Source organism: Crotalus tigris, unplaced genomic scaffold (genome assembly GCF_016545835.1).
Source record: "Crotalus tigris isolate CLP2741 ecotype Arizona unplaced genomic scaffold, ASM1654583v1 scf7180000018057.1800818, whole genome shotgun sequence".
Lineage (NCBI taxonomy): Eukaryota > Metazoa > Chordata > Lepidosauria > Squamata > Viperidae > Crotalus > Crotalus tigris.
In genome coordinates, this window is record NW_024096800.1 from 945,609 (window position 1) to 963,950 (window position 18,342).

Below are 18,342 nucleotides of genomic sequence, written 5' to 3' on the forward strand. Positions count from 1 at the left end.
AATTCCATCTCTCTGTGTGGGAGACATCAAAATCAGTCAGACCTTCACCACTCACTTCCTCTGCAAGCTGCTGTTTGGGGAAAGGGTCCTTTAGCCGAGCTCACCCTCCAGCGACGCTGTACTGGCAGGCTGGGACACTGATTCAGACGCCGTCTTCCCCTCTTCAGGACTTCCTGAGTAAATCCTTAAATCTTTTGTTTCAGCTTGCAAAGGATCCCACCTTCGTCGCCAATGTTATATACTTCGTTCGCGTGTGAATGATGAAGACACATGGCAATGCTGAACAAACACTTTATTCTCCTTCTACAACAACCAAGCAAAAGCAAATGGCACGCAGGCCTTTTTATATGGCCAGAAGCCCAGACAGTGTCAACCCATAGGAACAGAGCGTTTTTGTGCCTTGCGCATGCGCAGAAGGCCGGCGCTGCTCTGTCTGGTCCTGGGCAGCTTTTGGAATGCCCGGGACCAATGCAATGTCCCGAGCCTGCTTTTGCAGGCTCAGGACACAACAACACCTATGTTACAAAAATCTCGTCTAACTGTCTGCGTTCTCTTAGGAACAGTCAGATAGGGTTTCTGGGATTCTGTGGAAGGTCAGGCTTCCCGCTTTCTGCAATGCAAGGACTCTAAACTCGACCCTTCTTGACAATTCCTATTCCTTGAATTTCTGGGTTCAGATAATGATTGCTTATTTCTCAACAATAGATTATTTACTGGTCTAAGTGACTTCTGGCATTCATTTAGAAGATAAGATTAAATGAGGTTGAAATCATCAAATTTTGAAGGCTGCACTGTAGAAGATACTGTATAACGTTTCTACTTTTGCATCCAAAGTACTGAGGGGTACAATTTGTAATATTGAACTGTAATACTGATTTCAGTTCAGATTTTGGTTTATAAGAACAATGTCCAAGTTAAACAATCTTTCATCAATAAGGAGAGAAAGGAAAGGTGTTTTTTTTCTTTCAGTCCCGGGCATGTTTTTTTTCGCTTTCCCCCCAATATTCCAATTCTCATTTCAAGTTTCTTTTAAGAGAAATCGAATAGTTTCCTGCTCTTAGCCCTCTATACTTCCATTTGATAAAGATAGCAACAGAAAGTATGGCACATTTACCCTACTGCTCCACTACTTGACTTTCATTAGTTGTAAGAAATGGACTCCCTAGTCTTTTAAAACTATCTTTCAGATAGAAGAGAAAGAATTGGACCCATGTTCTTTCCTTTCTTGCTTAATATTAAGAAAATTACACATAATCTCCAGAGTAAGGTTCTAGTTAGCTTTGCTCTTTTATATTGTTTATGTTTTACATTTTCATAACAAAATCAGAATTGATTCCTTGCCATTTCAGTATGAACCCTGGCATAAATTAAAGCCTGGTTCCTTGCTTCTCTCAAAGTGGGAGGTCTTATCTTCTATAACCTCCAAAACAAAGTTAACTGTCCATCTTGGCAGTGCTTTTGTTGACATTAGGTTGCAACTGAGACCTTTGGCAGGGGTCTAGCCACGTTTGCACAAAATGGTAAGACAAATTGTTATGGGCCATGGTGACTGAGAATAAATGAGTTATCTACACTGCATGCAGCTTGTTCATTCTATAAGTGATAGCATCATATTTCATCTGAACTGTAGAACCTGACTGCAAACTCTTTTTATATGCCAAAACCACAATTGATTATTTGTACTTTATTAATCATAGCTTCATGACCCATAAAATAATGATTATTTGGGAACTTTATAACGTTGTTTATAAATCTTGCAGGAAATGAGAATGAACAGATTATGTTTTCTAACTTGGTCACACTAATCCAATAATCTCTCTGGATGAGGGACCTGATCTGGTGTGTGTAACTAAGATCTGGGTGGGCTTAGAGATAAAAGTGTTTCCCTCTTGGAAATAAGCCCACTTAGGTTTTGGGTTTTGCATCACCTGAAACAACATTGGAGGGAGTATAATTGGTACCTCCAAATAGCTCTTATAGAGGCTCTGATCAGCAGATGTAAGATTCTCTGGCTGAAGCTGGGCCTTTGAGAACTGTTAGGGTTGCTTCTGCCATACTGACTACTGTGCTGCACAGCATCATCCCTGCTTAAGGTGCTAGATTTGGTTGCTGGGCTGGTGGTGGAAACCATGAAGTTGATGACTCTTGGGGGGGCTGCTTTGTGGGGATGTTGAGTATGGAGTGGCTCAGGAATTCATGGCCTTCATGACAATCATAGACCTGTCTCGAATAATGAAGGACTCAGTGCACACTGGAGATTGCACATTTGATCTAGGTTTTCCTTGGGGTAATTGTAATGTGATCTGAATTTGGAGGATTACTGCTATCAGTCCGCTGTCACAGGAAAATCAGTCTTTGATCACCCTCTGGTCCAAAGGTGCACCTATCCCTGAAAAGAGATAAAGTCTGCTCAATTGGCCTGTCTCAAACAATGTTTCAGACTCTCATATTTCTAGACCAGTTGCAAGTTTTGAAGTGGGGGAGGGGCAATGTGTTTTGTCATCTTCCTCTCCAGTCAGTAGGGGGAGATTATACCCATGATCCTCATTTGTGGGGTGCCTCAAGGTTTACACTTTCTCCCTTCCTGTTTAATATCTACATGAAACTGCTGAGTAGGTCATCTATTAATTTAAAGTTTGGTATCATCAGTGTTTGGATAATACCCAACCATAAATCTCAACCCTGGGCTGTGTAGGCGAAGCTTCCAATGTTCTGGCTCAGTGTCTGGAGGAGGTTTGAGTCTGGAAGAGGAAAAACAGATTTTGGCTCAATAATCCTGTTGGAGACCCCCAGCTTTAGGATGTTTTCTCTATTGGTTTTGGATGGTGCAAGACCACTGCACGTCCCTGTTCAAGATTGGTGTACAACTTGGGGGTTTTCTTGGACTTGCAGCAACTGATCACAAAGCAGGTGGCAGTTGTGGCCAGAAGAGTCTTTGCATTGATTTGCCTTATGTACCAATTGTATCCTTTCCTCAACCTAGAGGCCATTCAGATGGTCATTCGTGATTTTGTCACCTCACAGTTTGGACTATTTCAATGAGCTCTAGATGGCTCCTTAAACACTATTAAGTGGAATGTTTATGTTGATCAACTGATGATTGCTTTTTAGTGTAGGATTCAAAGGAACATGTTCATGAAAGCATTACTTCCTTCTGCCATTTCTGTTATATTATTGCCAAACGTAGTGAAAACTAAGTAGATCACAAGCTTGTATATAAAACAATAGGAAAAATACAATTTAAAAAACCAGAGTTGCAATGACTATTCATTCTGTTATTAACTGTAATTGTATGAACTAGTTAAAATATTTTAGTCCAAGTATCAAATACTTAAATAAATTTGTCTTGAATAAATTAGTATGTTTGGCAGAAATAAATACTACATAACTTCAATTCCAACAAGAGCATGCTAGATTCTTGAAAATGGTTGTGTGGAGTCTGTCATCTACGACTGAAAGTGAAAGTGCAGGAAACTCCCAAGTGGCCACCTAAAGCACTGAAATATTGACAACCACTGTCTATGTTGCTTCCTGCATCTGTCTGGTTAGAACACACAAGATTCATGGGAACTGCTTTCCGGAAGATGGCTCCCTTGATATATTCTTTCTTTTCAAAAGTAGAAATGCCCCTAAATGTTTTTTTCTGCTTCTGTTTTCTCTGAAAACTCTGCATTCTCTGGGTATTCCAAAAGGTTATAATTTCTCTAGAACAGACATGTCAAACTCACAACATCACGTGACATTGCGCAATGTATTGGGATGGTTTTGCCATTGCCGGCAATGGGATAGGCATGGGTTCTGCATGATGCATCTGGCCCGTGGGCCGACAGTTTGACACCCCTGCTCTAGAATTTACCATTTGCTAATCATTTCCATAAAATATTTTCATTTTGCAAAATGATTGCAGTGCTTTTTTTTTTTAAGCATTAAGATTCCTGGGAAAGTAAGGAAGGGCATGCTCCAGAATCCAGCACTAAATTACTTTATAGCCCTGTTCCCATATAAGCTTAAGTGAGACAATGTGTTTTAAGTGTTGTGGAAACACCAAAAAGGGGATGTTTGACCTAGTAAATTAACCTCTACTGCACAGGTGTTAAACTCGCAGTGACGTGTCTGCGATGTATTGCGACTTTTTTTGCATTGCTGGAGCTGGGGTGGGCATGGCCTCCACATGATGCAACCGGACCATGGGCCAGCAGTTTGACCCAGACTTGCATAGAGTTAAAGTAACTCCACCAAGTCAAGCATATTATGGGAGCAACTAAAAACTAATTAATTAACCTGTCTTCTTGGTCTACCAAGAAAAAAGACTGCAGAGAAAAAAGACTGAAACAGACTCATTACAGAAATGATTGCAAAGTTTTGTCAGCACAATATAAATCTTCTAAACCAATGTTATTCAACCTTGGTAACTTTAAAATGCATCTACTTCAACTCCCAGAATTCCTCAGCTAGCCACAGCCAGTGGGCATGGACTAATTCTATCAATAAACCTTACAACACTTTGCTAGCACAAGGGTTCAAGTTAACTAAAAATAGAGAAAGAAGGTGGTGATGTATTCTCAAAATGGTGGGTTTTGACAATGTTAATCTGATTATAACCATTCAGTCATCTCACACAATTAGCTGAGCAACATATACATTTTCTGGATGAATAAATATATATATAATGTGCTGCCAGAATAAACAATGAAGAACTCATTTTGGAAGAACTGTCACGTGTCACTCTTGGTTTCAGTCCTGTCGTTTTGGATTATGAACTTGTATCTGAAATATACTCTTTTCCTCTCTGATTATTGAAAAGTACACAGCATACATGAGAGTTCAGTCTACATCTCAATCATTCAAGAAATAATTCAGAAATATTATCTTTTCTGAAACATTATTTTTACTGTCTTTGATTGTGCCACACATTTTTTTAAAAAAGAGAACTGACCATCTTCTTTTGTTGGTAGCAAGGAAAGGCCAGTGTCATACTTTCATTTTAGAAGGAACCTGAGTGTGAATAATTATGTTCTTTGAAAGATTAATTAATATGTTAAAAATAACTAAAAGACAACTTTATATACATTTATCCTTTTAATATAAAATCAAAGCATTTTATATTTTTTTCCCAGTCAAGCAACACAGTGAAGTTTTCAATGAGAAATAAATGAGTGATAAGATTTAAAAAGTACTTGAATGGTAGAACATTGTTTAATTAACTTTATGTAATTCCAGAAGCTGTAGTGTCAAGCATTGCTAAACTACCTGGACATTTCTGAAGTTAACATCAGCCTTTGAGGAAAAAAAAGCAGGCAAAGTATTCACATTTGAAGGGAAAGTATCTGCTTCTCCTTTCTGCAATGGCAACTGGACAATTTAATTTATAACTTACTACTTACTACCAAATATTAATTTCCTTATAATATTACATAAAGCAACCATTCTGTCTGGAGTCCCATAAGAAACTGCCTGAATAAGTGAAGACTCCCAGTTATGGTTCTCACAATCATTCTTAAATAGATACATTGGAGATACAATGTTTTATAAAAACTGGAACCAAAGTCCTGATGCACAGTATCTGCAAGTAGTTGAATCTTGGTGTAAGATCTTTCTTTTCTTTTCCTGATATAGATGATGGGAGCTGCCTATAAATGATGAGAGAATGGGACCCATCCTGATGGCTTTTAGGAGAACAGATAAGGCAGACTTATATAGTTCTAAAAATGTAGGTACCAAAGTGAAATGATAGTTGTATAGCACAATAGTTTTTATGCATTTGGATTTTTTTTAAAAAAAATCTTGATTTAATTGACTTCAATTGACTTAATTGATTTAATTGCCAAAAGTTTTAAAGTAGCAATACAAATATTGTCAATATAACTAAAAAACAAATCCTGCAAATACTGAGAGATATTCCCAGGGATACATATTTATTTATTTATTTTACTGTAAATAAGCACTGAAAGTGGACAATGACATCTCAGGAAGCTTGGCTGAGATTAAATCCTGCAGTTATTATCACAGAAAGGTAAAGCAGACAACTGATGTCAAGGAGACACTCTAGGTGTGATTTTCATAATCCAGAACCAATTACATTTAGAAAGCATTAAAAATTAGTTTCCATTTCTAATTATTATACTGCTTACCACTAGATTAGTTTCTTATTATATTACTAATTTGATTTGCATACCGGTGAAGTTTTGGTGAGTCTTCAGTGAAGTGTTCTGCAGATGACTTATCTGTTAGTTGCTTGTATGGTGAGCACTGTCTTTCTTGGAAGGACTCCTTGTTCTTGTAAGTTGAAGAGGGAATGATATAAGTCACCATACCACAACTTTTTATTGCAAAATTATTATTACATTACATTCTCTGACTCTGGAAGAAGGGATCCTACCCTGAAATTATTTTAAAAAGAGAGGGAAAGAAAGACGAAATAATTTCAACCTTCCTTATCTGGTGCCTCTCAGATGCATTAGATTTCAACTCTAATCATGACCATGCTGAATTAAGGATAATCAAAGAGCCCCCTCTTTGAGGGACATGGGGGGTTAGAAATACAACACATAAACAAACAAATAAATAAAAGAATGGGTAATTAATCACAGAACATATAAACAATGGGGATAACACATAACATGATAACACATTATGAAAAAGTAGCAAAACCAGTATAACTTCTGCCTCATTGTTCTGTATTCACAACTGGGAAAAGGAGACGAGCACATGGGTTACCTAGAGAGAGTTGATAGTAACTCTTAAAGTTGTTAGAACAATGATTTGAAGTGTGATTCACCAAAAGATAGAAAATAAAAAAAGAATTTGCCTTTTTTATTTATTTAGAACAGAGATCTTCATAGAAAGGGACATAATTTATTATCATATCACATTTCATAAATTCCATTAAAGTGATTTGATTTACTAGCATCATTTTAATGTATTAAACACAGATGTTACTTGAATTGACAAGATTACACAACTCCAGATTCCCTGCATTTTCATTTCCATTTCTTTTCAAACTAACATCTAAAATGCAGCTTTTCTCCATGTTTCAGGGCTTGAGTCAAAACTATAGCCCAATTTTTATATAACAGTGATACTAGAGCAAAGCAGTCTTTTTATTTTTTATATTGGAGATGAAAATAATTATGCTACTGCTTATCATGAATAATATCTAAGAAGGCCATGCTAAACATTAAAAGTGTTGCTTTACAACAAGCATTCAACCATCACTTTTTTTCTGTTAAAACAGCCACATCCTTTGGAAAACTGAAAATATTCTCCAGTTGTCTATTCATTCGCATATGCAAAAAAACACTTCTGCTGGACCCATCAGTGAAGCACAAAACTATGCAAGGGCATGTATATGGAGACAATTTTTGAAACAGCCATGAAAGTTTTGTGAAAAAACTTTAACTCTACAGAATTCTGTTATTCTAACATGCTTTATGAATCATCATTGTTCTTACTAACATTAATCACCTTCAGTTATTAAATGCAACGTCAAGTGATTGCAACTTTCAACTTACTGCCGGCTTCCCCATTGACTTTGCTTCTTGGAAATGGACAGTGAAGGTTGTAAATGATTCACATGACCATGAGACACTGCAACTTTCATAATTGTGCACTGATACCAAATGCCCAACTTGTGATTACAGGACTACTGGCATACTATGATGGGCACAACTTCAAGGACTGGCTATAAATCACTCTTTTCAGCATTGTCATGATTCCTAATGGTAACTGAAAAATGGTCAATAAGTGAGGACTATCTATATATGATGCTGTTGGGGGCCTTTTTATTGAACAATAAATATAAGTAAATATATTCTGGGAAAAAGGAGGAGGAAATATGCTAATAAAAACAACAGGAACTCAAACAAGAACTTTGTATGAGGTCAGGACAAATGCTTCCCTTGGTTCCTTTGTAATAGAAGCAGGAACAGCCATGCTGATAGTTAACCTCTTATGAGGTGAACTGGACAGGTGGAGACTATGAAAATGGTTGTACTAGTCTTGAAAGCCCAGGTTATGCATCCTGTCATATTATCATAACACAGCTTATGGTTTTGCACCATATCAGCTTAAATACTGCAAAATTACTTCCACTCATTATAGAGACATCAGCAAGTGGCATCACCTGGTAAAGAACTCAGTATTGTTTGCCATAATGTAGGGAAGATAAAAAAAAATGCTGTCATTTACTGGTATTATTTAACATAAGCTTTAGACAATGCTCTGCTTTTACCTCAGCACACACTGTGTGGAGTTAAAGTAGCTGGAACTATATGAGTTTATTTTTATCAGCCTTTTAATATAAGGATGAATGACCAATTCAAAGTAATTAGAGATCAAAAACTGCAATAACAAGAGGAAGAAACAAAATTAATAAAAATAGAAGCAACTGGCAGAAGCAATTAAGACTGCGTAAAGTTTTGATCTAAGTGGCTTTCAATATCATTGACCATCCATTATATCCCTCTGGCCCAAATATTGTAATTAGAAATGGGAGGCATGGTGCTGAGGTGATTCTCCTCCTTCCTCCGTGATCAGAAGCAGAGTGATTGAGCCCGAAGCCCCTGTTTGCGGGCTAAGGAAGATGATCTTGACAGAAATAGGCCACATCAGTTCCCAAAGTGACAAGAGGGAAAAGATGAATCAAGTCCAAAACAAAAAGAAGGTATAACAAGTGACTCAAGCAGACACGTGTCATGGCAGGTGGAAAAGCCACAACCTAGACAATGGATCAGTCAAGCAGCAACTGAATCTGCCTATGGAATGTGAACAGGGCAAATGACCCAGAGGGGACTTCCAGACTTGCAAGATTGATGTCAGAAGAAGCACAGCCAGAAATATTACTTTAACTTTATTGTAAGGTTACATTAACAGAATGTTGAAAGTCTGAAAATACATTTCCTTGCCTTTCACTTTTATGTCTGAGAAACTAGGGAGGGTCTTTTCTGAGATGTTTGGCATGTCAAAATTTCTTCTGCAGACTCAACTGCTGCTTGTCTAACAGTTGTATAGTCTACAGCTTTCAACTTGTCTCCCAAGTTCATTCCCACATACCATTACAGTACATTACCTCCCTAATACAAATCACTATGTGAACTTTATTAATTTAAATTAATTAATTACAACATTAAGTTTTATTCCAAGATTCTTCTATTCTATTTTAACTCACTGGAAAGCTAGGAACCTGGAGACTTGGAAAAACAGGTTTCCAAGCAGGTTATCTATTTCTGGAAGCTACTTTGGACTCCCTGTTCACGTTCTCAAAAACTGCATTCCTCCTCTGTAGTTATTGGTTACTTTAGCTTACTAGAACTGTTTCATAAATTCATAAATTGTTTGATCAATGAAATAATGTTCTGTATTGACTGCTACATTGTAACTGCTTTGTAGGTTTGTGTAGGCACATAACATGAAAAAATAGAAAATGGCTGAAAACCTGACACATGTTTCGGTTTACTAGTACGGTACTACAGTTTACTAATATTATTATTGTTATTACTGAGTAACTTCAAGAACTCTGTTTTGGGCTTCAGAGACTTGCAAATTTGCTACAGGAGAGACCAACATTGTTTCTCATAGGATTTTTATTGTCCAATTTTCCTGTTTTACACAAAGAATTCTAATGTAGCTAGGGAGCACAAATCTTCCTCATTAGTTTGCTCATATTTTCAATACATTATTGTATTTTAATAGAAATAACATTACAAACACAATGAAAAACTGTTAAGAGAGATTGAATAGTTACAAATTATCTGTTACGAATTATCTGCCTAGAAGCATATAAAAGACATGTTCGTGTCATCACACGTTTCACTATAAGATACAAGCTGTCTACGCATGGCAGGGTTTTTGTGCCAAAGTTTTCCATGAACCAGTAAGTTTTGGGAAGGTCTTTCAAGGGAAAGATGTAGGAGAAAAGTAGAGATTTAAAAAGTTAGATCTTTGTGTTTGTGTGTGTGTGTGTGTGTGTATGTGTGCGCGCACACACACATGTGTGCCTTAGCATGTGGTGGCAAGAACTCAGCATTATAGGATGAGATTCAGTACCTGCTCAGTAGGTTACAGCATGTGAACTCAGAAAACAGGGTTGTGTTTAGCAATGGCAATGCTAATTGTGTGTTGAGCAAACCAGAACCAAAATGAGGCCATGTTTTTGCCCCCACCCCCATAACTTACATACCCCATGAAAGCTGGGTGTGTTGGATGAGAAGGACTATTCCAAACAGCAGCAGCACAAAGGAAAAAAATAATTAAAAGTGTGAAGGCTGTAAGATTGGGGTGATACAGTAATGCTGACTTGTTTATTGAACTGACCCATTTTCTGAATTCAATCGAAGCAAACAGGCTGAACTCCTGCAACAATCTAACCAGAAACAAAACGAACAAAACAACTTAAAAGTATTCAAGGATTCGAATGCAGCATCCAGCCCTTCAAAAAATCCACCGGGCTAGGCTAAGCGTACCGTACTACTACTATTCTGAAGACCAAAGAATTTGTGACAGAATCGCGGGCTGTAGTCAAAGACTCCCGAGGCTGAAAGAAAGTACATTCATTGGGTTGGAGGTGGGGCCCTTTCTGCTACAAAAGTGAATGTGAGAGTGTACGGTTCCGGACGGGGAAGTGCGTGTGTGCGCGGTCGATTCACTGTTTGTGGGCCGAAGGTATAGTGTGCGAGTTGGGTTGGCGCGCTTTGGAGAGGGGCTAATGGGGAAGTTGTGCCTCTCGTCCGGGGTAAGGTTGGCACACGCGGCGCTCCTAAAGAAGGGAAAGGGGGTGGCGGGCGGTTGCTCGCAGCCTGCTAGAGGCTCCCACCACTTCTCTATCTCTACAAACCACAGCACAGGCTGTGACTAGGGGAGCTTCGGCTAGTCACACCGGCCCCCACTTTCGGGCGGCAACGGAGGCGGGTCTGGTCGTGGGAGAGAGAAGGAGGGAGGCGGGTCACAAAGGCAGGAAGGGCTGTGGCTGGAACCAAGGCTGTGACGGGGGCAGGGCTGTGGGACCGAGCGAGGCCCGGAAAGAAAGGAGGATCCTGACTGCGGAACCGGGCTGGGCCGTGCCGGCCCAGGTAAGAGACCGGAGTTGTGGGTGCAGGAAGTGAAAAGGGCGACGAAAAACATACCCGCGCCGCGGCCGGGACACCATGCCGCTTCCATATAGTGGAAATCAAATATCCTGCGAAGGAGACGGGTGTATATTTCCTTTTCCCCCACTCAATAAATTAAAAGATGTGCATGCCCCTTTATGAGCCGAACCCGAAAAGGCCGTTTAGCCCAATAGTAATATTTTAGTTCAGGCACGTGCAAAACGCTTTATGTTTACCTGGGAACAGTTAACCCGCGCGCGCGCGCGGCGAACCCGTGTTTCCTTGTATGTGTGTGTCATTTAGATACGTATGGCTGTAATCTTAACGTGATTGGCTCCCTGTGTGTATACGCAAATGGTGGTAAATACTTGCCACTGAGTGACACGTGCAGGGGTTGAATGTTATGTGTGTTATGAACGAGATAAGGGTTGCTCTGTTTTCTTGTGAAAGTTATTTGAGACGGCAGAATTAACGGGGTGCAGTTTTCACAAAGCAGTTGTATATCTCCGACTCTACACGTAAAGGTCTAACACACCATCAATGCGACAGGAAAAATGTTGTTTATCAAATCGACGAATCACTTTCTAAAGAACTGATGGTAGCCTAGGGCGATTTAAGGGAAGGTGCTTTCAGGGTTCCATTTACAAACACGCGCTCGGCGCCCTCTTTGCAAAGAGAGAAGGAAAAAGCTATTCAGCCCCCAACAGGAAGCAGAGACAGATTTCCATGGCGTTTTAAAATATAACATGGGCATAATGCTGGATTTGGTGGCACAAATTGGCTGGACTGTTGTCTATCTTCTAGCCCGTCCGTAGAGACAACCCCATCTATAAGAGCTAAATTGCATAAGCTCAAAACTATTATTTTGTTTTTGCATTGAAAATAGGTTGATATGTAACCTTTGGTTCAAGATAAATTCTTGGGCTTATCAACTTTTTAAATCTTAGGTTGGATGAAGATTACAACTTTTGTTAATTAGTTTAGTTTACTTTTTGTTGTTGTTGTCTGTTTTTCCTGTTGAGCTGTAAACAGAATATGTAGGCTAGAGAAAGGGAATGTTTACCTTTTAGTTCCAGAAGCAATAAATCTGCATGCAGACTCCCTTCTCTCCCTCTTCCCCAAGTTGTTATGGTCAGTTTCAATTTCAAAGCAGTGTCATTTGGGCAAGCGTTAAGGAATGGGCCTTTTTTCTTGCCTGCCTAAGGATTTGGTGTCTGCCTTTTGCTGTGGCTTTTGGTAGTTAAGGTGCTAGCTAATTCAAGAAGCAAGAATTATTTCTCAAATTCTTAAATTCAGCCACTGAAATTTTTTGCTGCTTGTTGTTAAAATAGTTGCACTTAGGTGTTGACATCACTATATTTCTTTTCACTGTGACTATGATGTGGCCTCTACTGAACAGCATACAACTTTCTTAATTATTTTTTATTTATTTATCAAATTTATATGTCGCCTATCTCACAGTGTGAGGTAACACTAAGCATATTATACATTTCTTTTCTTTTTTTAAAAAAGTCTGCTTTTAAAACCTGAACTGAAACAATAATGAAATAAATAATAACTTTCCCAGTATTCTTACAAGATTTATTTTCACAGGACCAAATGTGAGCATGATTTAATTTGCAGTGTTTGTCTATTTTTTTCTCATATACTTTATTTAAATGTATACACTGCTTTCCAAACAGTATTTACAGATAGTTTATGCTGGTCCATCCTTAGAGGCAAAGTTATCAGTAAAAGTAATAGTTAGATAATTAACTATTTTGAAAGCCTAAACAAATAAAATGCATTGTCTGATTCAAAAAAGTCCACGTGACAGAAGTTCACTTTCATAAATAGTGCTACATTCATCTGACCTGTCAAGAAGTTCTTTTGCATGGAAGAGAGTGCTTAGATATGATCCATGGATTTGGCAATATGGAGGAATCCCAATTCTTTGGGTATGTAGGTCTAAGAACATGTAAGGGCTTATGGGAAGTCCTTACATTTTGAACAAAAGGGAAGGATAACCTCATAATCTGTTTTATACAATTTTGCTAATATAAGCTTTAGATAAAATTTATTGTTGCTGTGTTTCTTTTATTTTGTATTATTATTTTCATACGGTAAGGTCTATGTGTATTTTAATTTCTGTAATTTCATATGGTTACTTTAGTTTGGTTTTTATCTCACTTAGGAAATTTTTAACAATGATAAGTAGCATTTTTGTACAAAAAAAATCACTCCCATTTAGTAAATTTGTTGCTATATCCTAAATCTATGTCTACATCTATATCTATATCCATTTCTATATCTATATAGATATGGAGTATTCATTTTCAAAGGCCACTAAAATACTGTGGGAAGTCATCCAGTTCTAATTTCCTTGACTAATTCAGGTCTTATTTATTATTTATTTTTAGCAAGTTTTCATATTATTTTGCAATGCCCTGAGTTAGGTGAGGAAAAGTTATTTGGGCAGTCTCTGGCAGGGAAATGCAAACTTTGGGGTCTGGGACATATATGCAATTATAACTGGTTGTATTATATAAAATGGCCACAATGGAATACTTGCTTATTAACAAAATGGAGTCTGAACATAGTCAGTCACAAATGCCAATTTACTGGAAGTCCAACTATCCCTCTAGGATAATTTCTATCATCCCATTGGCACCTTTGTGAAGTACCAAATACTTTGTGGCAAATAAATAAAATGCTAGAGGCTGATGATTTCCTTTGTAGTATGCCAGTTTCCTGTTTATGTTTTTTAAATTATTTTTAATGCAATTGGACATTCTGAAATAAATAAAAATGGGCAACCTTCTAATTCTCTACAACTCTTTGTGAGACCAATTATAAGGAAAAAAGAAAATTTAAAAAATTATACCAAAAGTTCAGGTTATGAAGTATGAAATTTAAAGTCATTCCCAACATAAAGACTATGGACTGAATATAGGTATAGATTTAGTATTAAATTATACTCAGCATCAGGCTAAAAAAAATGGATATACCTATCTACACTGAAAATAAATACTTTCATACCCAGTCCATCACCTGAAATAGCTGATGTACACAAACATCTGCCTCACGTTCCAGATACTGGAACATCTAAAATAATATGGTTAATATGTTTCTTCCTTCCCTTCTTCTGCCTATCACAATAGTGGGCATTTTGGTATTATATCAGTGCGTTATGGCTGAAGATTCTGTATGCAAGTATTGAATGAAAAATAGTTTTTCTGTTCCCTTATACTGGCAATTCTTGAGGAACATTTCAATCTACAGCATACTTTCAGCAGCTGTTCTTAGATAAAACAGATATTTCCATTAGTTGGTAAGTTGATTCCTCCTGCTATTAAGTGAATAATTTACAAATACTGTTTCCTTATATAAATGTGTGCACATTTTCTTTCTTGTTTCTTTTGCGAAGTGTCCTTTAGATTTCTAACTGCATTATTTTTATAAGCACAGGTAATACACTTTTAGCTACATAAGTAATTCAATGTCAGTCAGTGCAGCATATGTCATTGAGGTATCCTTATACTGTATCATCCTGTAATCATTGTAAATTCCTTTTTAAAAAGCAGGAAAGTAGAACCATAAAATTATTTTTTTTAATATAGGATATTTTGTGTTGAAGGGTTATATTGTTTTCCCCCTAGAGAATAAATCAAAGAGTATTAGAAAAATAATCAAGTTTATCCTATGTTTGATTATAGGGCAGTTTCATGTCAGTTACCATGTCTTATGTCAAGTAAAAGTACTTTTTATTACTTTTATAATTAGACTTATTTCTAGGAAGAGGGAAATAATTCAGCCTTGAGGAAGAGTTCATCAGTGTTGCCTTGTCTTGCCCCAAGTGTAAAGAGAGGGACTTTAACTCATAGTAGGACACCTTTGTTCATATTTGGGCACATGTGAAGACCTAACGTTCTTGAGAACTCTATAATATTGGGAAATACAGTAAAAAGATTATCTGCAGCAAGTGGGTAGACTCAAATACAGTAGCAATAGATGCATTGTTGGGACCAAGTTGGGGACTGGAGAAAATTTGTATGACTAAGAATTGACACTGACTTGATAGTACGTAATTAATCAATCAGTCAAGACAATTTCAGAAGGCCAGATCTCATTGTAGGAGGTCTAGGGAAAAAAACCCATTCTGCAGTGGAAAAATGAAATCAGAGAACTTCCTTTTTCCATTCTGTCCTCCAGGCTCTACATATTCAGTTCCTCCAATCTCTCCTAATATATTTTGTCTCGTATCTTGCAGCATTTTTGTTGCCCATAACTCCCTCAATCTTATCAATATCTTTTTTTAAGTGAGGTCTCCAGAACAGGACACAGGATTCAAATGGGGTCTATAAAAACCCTGTATAGCAGGATTAGGACCTCTTTTTTTTTTTTCCTGCTGATGATCCCTCTAGGGCAGTAGTTCTCAACCTGTGGGTCGGGACCCCATTTGGGGTCGAACGACCATTTCACGGGGGTCGCCAAATAACGCAGTCCGCCATTTTTTCCCCTTTTCCTTAGCTGTGCTACTCCCTTTTATTCTATTGGCTTTTGAAAGCCAATAGAATAGACTCTCTTGAATAGAGTCTAATTCTATTGGCTTTCAAAAGCCAATAGGAATTTTCCAGGCTGTCTCTGCCCTGCTGAGCCTGCCAAAAGTCCCATTCTGCAAATGGTGCTGCACCAGTTGAGTAGTCCTCGACTTATGACTGGTTGAGTAGTCCTCAACTTACGACCGGTTGGGGGTCGCGGCATTAAAAAGGTTGAGAACCACTGCTCTAGGGATCTATCCCATAGTTTTGTTTGCCTTCACAGATGCTTGGCCATCTTTTTTTGCTTTTTTTGCAGCCATCTGCCATGAACACACCTAAATCTTTTTCTTCTGCTGTTCTGTCTGACACTATACCCCAATACTGTGCTCAGCCAGAGGATTCTTTTTCCCAAAATTACACTTAGAAACATTGAACTGCAGTTTCCACACTTGACCAATTTCCCAGAAATGCCATGAAATGAATACCTCCAGGAACATCATACATACCTTTATTATTACACACCTTTGTGTCATCAGCAAAAACCTTACCTAGAAATCCTTCTGTTATATTACTTACAAATACATTAAACAGGACAGGGCCTAGGCCTGCACCTTGTAAGTACACCTCTTACAACTGGTTTCTGTTCAGACAGTGCCCCATTAACAATCAACTTCCTATCCACTGAACCACCCAATGGTTAAGCCCTAGCCTGTACAATGAACTCATCATGTGGAACTGTATCAAATGCTTTGCTAAAACCCAAATCTACAGCACCAATTTCATCCAAACATTGGTGACATAATTAAAAAAAATCAGATTGATGTGACATGATCTGCCCTCAGTAAGAGCAATCTGTTTTGTGTCTTTTGGGGGGGGGTTGTTGTGGAGGTTATGTGGCTTTTAGTCTTCTCCATCACTTATCCTTCAATACAGTTTCTAATTTTCAGCTATTCTGAAAAGTAATGTCCTTACCCTTTCGATTATCTGCTAGTTGAACTCTCTTTTCATATAACTTTCCAGCACTGTTTCCTTCACCCCAGATTTTTCTTTGAAGTTCCTGTAAGTAAGGATGTAGAGATCCGTATAAATATTGTTCTTCAAAGATTTTTAATGGATTGACAACTACCCCATGCAAACTGAGATTTTTTTTACAATACAGAATGTTTACAGTCTCCTTACATCGCAATACACATCTGAAAAAGCCTTTGCTTCATGCATATTTCTTTCTCTTTTTTTCTTATGTATATTTTCCAGTGCAGCTTTTTAAAGCATAAAATTAAATGTCCAACAGTTATACCACCTTTTGAGGATGCTCTCTGGTCATCTTCATCAACTTATGTCTCTCCTAAAGAGAAACACAGAATATGCAAAACATCAGTAAAGATAGTCCTCAATTTACCATCAGTTGCTTAATAACAATTCAAAGTTATCTCAGACTTTAAAAAGTTACCTCTGACCTGCTACTGAAATTACGACTCCCCTACCCTCCAGCTATGTGATTGCATTAAGAGTTCTTGGCAACCAATTCACATTTAAAATCAGTTGTAGTGTCCCGTATTTGTTCAATGAACATGTGATTCATGTAATGACCATGTGGTTCACTTCACTATACTGACTTGCTTTACAACCATTTTTACAACAATCATAAAATTAACTCTGCTTACATAGTGCTTTGGCATATGACTGCATTAACTTACAATGTATAATTCCAGGCTCCATTGTGGTCATAAGTCAAGAACTAACTATAATTACTACTTGAAGATACTCTCAGTCACCTTGCCCATAAAAATATAAATAAACTCCTTTTTTAAAAAAATAGCTAATCCATTTGGTGAGAACTTTAAAAAACATTGTTGTTGTTGTTGTTAATTGCGAAGTCGTGTCCGACCCATCGCAACCCCATGGACAATGTTCCTCCAGGTCTTCCTGTCCTCTACCATCTTCTGGTAGAGAACTTTAAAAAACATTGTTGTTGTTGTTGTTAATTGCGAAGTCGTGTCCAACCCATCGCAACCCCATGGACAATGTTCCTCCAGGTCTTCCTGTCCTCTACCATCTTCTGGAGTCCATTTAAGTTCACACCTACTGCTTCAGTGACTCCATCCAGCCATCTCATTCTCTGTCGTCCCCTTCTTCTATTGCCCTCAATCTTTCCCAGCATTATGCCCTTCTCCAGTGAGTCCTTCCTTCTCATTAGATGGCCAAAGTATTTGAGTTTCAACTTCAGGATCTGGCCTTCTAAAGAGCAGTCGGGTTGATCTCTTCTAGGACTGACCGGTTTGAACGCCTTGCAGTCCAAGGGACTCGCAGGAGTCTTCTCCAGCACCATAGTTCAAAGGCCTCAATTCTTTGGCGCTCAGCCTTTCTTATGGTCCAACTTTCACAGCCATACATTGCAATTGGGAAAACCATGGCCTGGACTATACGCACTTTTGTTGGCAGGGTGATGTCTCTGCTTTTTAGTATGCTGTCTAGATTTGCCATAGCTTTCCTCCCCAGGAGCAAGCGTCTTTTAATTTCTTGGCTGCAGTCCCCATCTGAGATGATCTTGGAGCCCAGAAAAATAAAATCTGTCACTACCTCCATTTCTTCCCCATCTATTTGCCAGGAATTGAGAGGGCCGGATGCCAAATGATTTTGGTTTTCTTAATGTTGAGTTTCAAGCCAACTTTTGCACTCTCCTTCTTCACCCGCATCAAGAGGCTCTTTAGTTCCTCTTCACTTTCTGCCATTAGCGT

At 38.1% G+C, this 18,342-nt stretch overlaps 1 protein-coding gene and 1 long non-coding RNA gene across 4 annotated transcripts in view; one reads left to right on the forward strand and one right to left on the reverse strand.

The window, feature by feature from the left end:
* Positions 1-393: 393 nt before the first annotated feature.
* Positions 394-15,486, reverse strand: LOC120309723. Its single transcript, XR_005557168.1, has 3 exons — positions 11,321-15,486; positions 6,176-6,276; positions 394-2,389 (listed from the first exon to the last, which is right to left on the reverse strand). It is a non-coding gene; the product is annotated as an uncharacterized LOC120309723 (long non-coding RNA).
* Positions 10,577-18,342, forward strand: part of LOC120309721 (signal transducer and activator of transcription 5B) — a 66,793-nt gene continuing 59,027 nt past the window's right edge. For 2 of the 3 annotated variants that reach the window (XM_039347239.1, XM_039347242.1), the window contains exon 1: positions 10,916-11,066. The gene's annotated coding sequence lies outside the window, so the exon portion shown is untranslated. Of the gene's footprint in view, positions 10,660-10,915; positions 11,067-18,342 lie in introns of those variants that run through there. The other variant, XM_039347240.1, reaches the window with a different exon arrangement.